Here is a 6371-nt window from a genome sequence, read left to right on the forward strand (position 1 = left end):
TCGATGTCCACATCAGTTCCACTTGGTCACCCTCCACAAGAACTATTTCATGCCTTCTCTTCTCTCCCCCAAACTCTAAAAGACCCCTTCCCCACTCCCTCCCTTTGATGATACTGATTTATTTCTCAGGGAAAATAGAAACAAGAAGAGATCCACTTTGCTTTTCTACAACTCAGTTCTACCAACCCACCTGCACCCCTGACCCTCTTTTTCTCATCTCCTCCCGAGGCCAAGTGGTCTCTGGTTCTTTGGAGCCCACACCCTCTTGCCTGCTGAACCGTGTAGCAATGCCTATTTTCTCCTGATTCGTCTATTCTTCCCCTCTCTTCTGAACCATCTCCATGCACATACCAAATTGTTGTAATAGCACTACTCTATAAAGAATCCACTCTTGACCCCACATGTCCATTTTTTGCTCCTCTTTACAGCATCACCTGAAGGCACTGTCTACACAGGCTGTCTCCACCTCTTTCCCTCCCACTCTCTCTTTAATCCAGCTCATTCAGAATTTCCTTCCCGCTGCAGCGGTTCAAATCAGCCCATCAAATCAAGTCCTCGAGTGCCTGTCCCCACTTTACTCAACCTCTCAGTAGGATTGGACACCGCAGCCCACCTGTTCCTCCTTGAAACACTATGGTTTTCAGGACACCATCCCTTCTGGGCCTCCTCCCATCTCACTAGCTATTCCTTCTCAGTTCCCCTTGCTGCCACCGCATCGTATACTGTCCATTAAATATTGGAGTGAGCCTGGACTCAGCCTCGGGGCAAGCACCTCCCACCCAGGTGATGTCTTTTTGACCCATGGCTTTAAATACCATCTACACCCTTGTGACTCTCAAAGCTTATCTCCAGCTCTGATCTTTATCTGACATTCCAAACTACTCTATCGATCTAATATTCAATATCCTCCTTTAAGATGGTCAAAACAGAGCTCTTAATTTCCTAACCAATCTCCTCCCCTAACCGTTCCCATCTCAAAAAAAAAATGGCTCCACAAGTCACCCAGCTGCCCAGAACACAAAGCTGGGAGACATCCTTGATGCCTCTCTTTCTGTCCTCTTGGGCATCCGATCCATCACCATTGAGTCTGTGTCAAGCCCTGGAAACAGCCTCTGAGCCCCCGCCTACCTCCTTGCACCAACCACTTCCACAGCCATATCCATACTTGAGGCCAGGGAAAGATTTCACCTGTATTTTACAACAGTCAATCACTTGGTCTTTCTAGATCCTTCTGTTTCTATGACAGAATAATCTCCAAGAGCAGCCAGAGTATTCTTTTTAAACCATAAATCGGATCTCTTTGCTCCCAAGATGGACTTCCTCCAATGTCTTCCCATTGTGCTTTGAATGAAATTCAAGGTCCTCGTGGGAGCCTGTGAGACCAGGTGGCCTGGCAGTGGCTACTTCTCCCCCCCTGCACCGCTGTTCCTCAGCCACGCTGACTTCCTGCTGTTCACGGGTGAACCCTCATTCTGGTCAATTGCTTCCCGAGAGCCTCCCCACCCAGCCCTCTTTCCCCCCACCAATCTAGGTGTCTGCTCAGATGCGCTGTCTTCAGAATGACCTTCCTATTCACCTGTGAGAACTGAAATTAACACTCACACCCATCTTCCTCCAATAAATACTGCATTTATTATTATTATTGTTATCATTATTATCATTAATATTTTCTGCAGTTCTAGGATGGAACCCAGGACTGCACGTGTGCCAGGAAAGACTCTAATACCACTGAGGTAATCCCTATCCCAAGGTCATCCCTTGCCATATCTCCTTCCCAATGCTCACCAGCTTATGAAACTTGGTATTATTCATCAATTTGTTGACTTATGATTTATCTGTCTTTCCTTTTGGAATATGCACTTGATATAGGGAGACAGCCCTACGTGGCTACTTGATCACGGTTATAACAAACCTAAGATGAAGTATTTTTAAAATATTGCTAAGGAAAAAAAGGGAAGAAGGGGGTTCTTTGGGATCAGATGAATCCATCAAAACGAAATCTCTGAATGAGTGGACACAGCTTCATGTCACCAGTTTTGCAAAGAGCTGGTATGAACCTAAAGTCAGTAGGTTTCCTATCCTGTCCCCTCGTTCAGCACACAACCTGACTTAGGTCTCTTATAATTAGCTGGTGTGGCTGCAGATCTGGATTCCCATCTAACAGATGCATTCTTTGAATAGATTCTGGCTATCTACCGCTGAAAATGTCCGTCTTAGAAAACAGATATGCTAATGGGACAGCCTGGGCCACCCTGGAGCACTTGAGAACTCCTGGAGGTCAGGATACACAACCCATTATGTATGGATGGATGAAGTAAGTTTCTTCTTTTTTCCGAGACCCTGTGCACAGCTGTTGGGTAACAGGATTTCCCCAAGACCACGTTCATGGGAACATTCAAGCAGGTCAAAACAGAAGAACAAAGGGATTGCTAGACATTGGCAGACTTCCATGCCTGCTTCAGAGCTTTGACCGACATCCCAGAACTAGGAACATCCAGCATTTTCTCTTGTCTACCAAAGGAGTCCCTCTCTGCCACTCCCCCAGGAGTCTCCTCCTTGCCATCCTTCCCACCCCTTAGACAGACTCCCCTCCTCGGGATTCTCTGCAGATAACACACCTGTTCCCTGATTTAGACTGTTTGTCAGGTTTTACGACTTAGGTCAATTTGTGCTGCTAAACAAAATGTCTCGGACGAGGAAATTTAAAACAACAGAAATGTATTATTATTTATTGGTCTAGAGGGGGAAGACCAGCAGACTGGGAGTTCAGGGAGCTCCTGTTCCTCAAAGATGTTACTTTCTTTTGGGGTCCTAATTTGGTAGAAGAGGCAAACAAGCTCCCTTGGGTCTCTTTGGTTAGGACACTAATCCTATTCCTGAGGTGAAACCCTCATGGCCCAATCACCTCCCCAAATCCCACCACATTCCAGGTTGTGGTCTCAGTGCACCCCTACCCCCAATTTATATGCTGAGACATAAACATAACCATGGACCCAAAGGGTTGGCAAACATGCAAGGCTGGCTGGGGTCGCAAGTGAAAGGTTCAGAGCCCAGGGTAGGCCCTGTGGGAGGCTGGAGGCAGGTGAGGTCAATTTATAGATGCTCTTCCGGAGCATCCATAAGAAGCTGGAGGCTGGCCACCGTGTCTCGGAACTCTTCAGGTGTCCCCCACAGGGCCACACAGAGAATGGATTTTCCATAAACCCTCTGATTAACTTGTGTATTCTAGAAAACAGAAATTTGAGGATGCCATTGTCACGAGCACTGATGTCCTCTTTGCGGCTAATAAAAATGCCACTTAGCGTAACCAGACGTTTACAACATTCAGAAGAGATGGCATTGACCCACGTGGCCCTTATCTAGCTACCGAGAGCTAATGCTAATTGAATGAAAAATTGCTAGAGATTGTCCTGAGAGAAGCCCTGTCCCCAACAGCAACCTATTTCTGCAAACTTACTCTGAGAACATTCGAGGCAGGCTCCGTGGCATTGCCCATAAGTGGGTCCCATCAACCCGGTTCCCCCTGGGCTGGCTCACACTTCCAGTCTTGGTAGCGGCTTCTCAACGGTGCTGAAGGAGAAATGTGAAGTGAGAGGTCTGGGGTGCGGCTCAGTGGCTTGCCTAATACATTTGGGGCCCTCAGTTCAGTCCCTAACACCAAAAAAAGGACAGAAAAGGTTGAAACAGGATCTGGGATACCCCAAGGAGTGAGCAGGTGGCCTGGGCAGCTGGGAAACTGGAAAAGGCCCAGTGCTGAAGCTGAGCTTCAAAGAATGAATAAGAATTTGTCAGGAGGTGTGACAATGTGGATAAATCTAGGGGACTCTGCACTCGGTGAAGTAATTCAGGCAGGAAAAAGAAAAATACAGCACTGAATGAGCTCACTTACAGACACACTGTTAAAAAAGTTGAATGCATAGAAACAGAGAACAGAATATGGTTGCCACAGCCAGGTGTGGTGGCACATGCCTGTAATCCCAGTGACTCAGGAGGCTGAGGCAGGAGGATCACGAGTTCAAGGCCAGCCTCAGCAATTTAGCAAGCCCCCCCCCCCCGCCAGCAACTTAGAGAAACCATGTCTCTAAATAAAAAATTAGGACTGGGGTGTGGCTCAGTGGTTAAGCACCCCTGGGCTCAATCATGGTACCAAAAAAACAAGTAAAAATTAAAATGAGGTTACCAGGGGCAGGAGAGTGGGGAAATGGGAGATGCTGATCAAAGGTTTCAAACTTCTGATGCTAAGAGGAAGAAATTCTAGGGGTCACGTGCGTTTGACTCATAATGCTCCACTGTATACTTGAAGCTTGCTTAGAAAGCAGATCTTAAATACCTTCAGCACAAAGGATACCAAACAACAGTAACTAGGTTATAAATGTGATAGGTGATAAATGTGCTAACTAATTTGATGGTGGTGATATTTCATGATGCACACATACACCAAATCATTATGTTATGCATCTTAAATGTATACAATCTTATTTGTCAATTATACCTGAGTAAAGATGGGAATTTCTAATGTTCAAAAAAAAAAAAAGTTTTGAAGAGTTAAAATGTTGCAACAGAAGACAGCAAAAGTATTTTTTATTTATTATATTTCTCTCATGCATATGATTTGCTTAATTAATACAATGATCAGTAACTACTAAGTCCCACTGTTCACTACTCATAAGGTTGTTCTGTTTAAATTGTAGCATTTGTATAACAGAAAAGTGAATACTACTATAGAATAATACATAATTTCAAATATACTACTTTTTTCTTTAAATTACAATACTGGGATTGAACCCAAAACTTCTGCATACCAGGCAAGTGCTCTACCATTGAGAGGGGTACCCTACACACCCATTTCTTATGTTCTTATTTTTGGTACCAGGATTGAACCCAGGGTGCTTAACCACTGAGCCACATTCCCAGCACTTCTTTGCATTTTATTTAGAGACAGGATCTCACTGAGTGGCTTGGGGCCTCAGTAAATTGCTGAGGCTGATTCTTGAACTTTCGGTCCTCCTGCCTCAGCCTCCTGAGTTGCTGGGATTACAGGTGTGCACCACCACATCCAGCTCACCAAAATTTTTAATCTTTTTTTGGGGGGGTTATTTGTTTGCAGCACTAAAGGTGGCACCCAGAGTCTCAACACATGCTAGGGAGTGCTCTCCACTGAGCTACAATCCCAGACCCAATGATCTCAATTTTAAATAAATCATGTTGGTGGCAGTTTGGAGAATGAACTCACCTTAGTCTCTCCAGAAGGCATAATGATATAATCGAGACTGGGTGACTTATACACAACAGAAGTTCATCTCTCACAGCTCTGGAGGCACCAACAGGAAGCCACTGGCCAATTTGGTGTTGGGTGCGTCCCACTTCCTGTTTCATAGATGGCGCCCCCATGTTGGAAGAGAACTTTGGTCTCTTCAGTTCCTCAAGGGGCACCAATACCTTCTAAGGAGCCTCAAGGTCTCCTAAAGATTCCATTTCCTAGTATCACCACGTTGGGGGTCAGAACTTAACATAGTAAATGGGGGGACACCAGCATCAGACCACAGCCAGAAACCAGCTTGGGGCCAGCTGGACGGGTGCAGTAGTCCAGGGGAAAGGGGACAGCTGGTCTGAGTGGCAGTGAGACGAGGAGGTCAGAGCTGAGCAGCACCTCCAAGAGGAATCAGCATGTGTTCGAATTATCTTCCAGTAAAATCTTTCTGTGAGTCATTAAATGCGGGGGTGAGGTAGGAGCATGAATGAGGATGGCGCTGAGGTTTCTGGCCGGGGAGACTGAACAGGTGGTGACAGCATCATCCAGAACGGGAGAGGGGGCAGGAGGAAGACCAGTTGGTTCAGCAGGAACACAAGGCCCTGGGTTTGGGAGACGTGAGATTAGTGGTGCTGGTGGAACCTCGGGCGCAGGTGACAGAGGGAAGTCACAGCCCTCAGAGCCACACAAGGATGAAACCATCCAAGCACAGAGCAAGAAGGGAAAGGGTCTCCTCCTTGAAGAAGCTTGACAACGTAGAAAAGAAAGAGGAGATAGGACCTTAGGGGAAATGAAGGTTGATCTGGGGTTTTGGAGAGGCATGGACACGTTTATCAGCTAAGAGGAAGGAGCTGAGGGCAGGAGGCGGTAGAATATTCTGGAAAGAGTGTCAAGGTAGCAGAGAGAGCTCCAGGGTGAGATGCCAGGGGAGCAGAGGGGTAACCTCTGAGAGGAGGGGACACCCTATTTTCTCAGGGGAGAGGGACAGATACAGTAACACACGACAGTGTGGATAAGCCAGGTTGAAATCAGGGACCTTGGGGTGGGGTGGGTCCTCAGATCCCGTATGTCTCTATGTCCCTTGGAAAGAGAGGCCATAAGACCTCCTAAGAAGGTCAAG

The sequence above is a fragment of the Marmota monax genome, unplaced genomic scaffold, assembly GCF_021218885.2.
Source record: "Marmota monax isolate L192 unplaced genomic scaffold, Marmota_monax_Labrador192_F-V1.1 WCK01_AAM20220418_F8-fsc00029, whole genome shotgun sequence".
Taxonomy (NCBI): Eukaryota; Metazoa; Chordata; class Mammalia; order Rodentia; family Sciuridae; genus Marmota; species Marmota monax.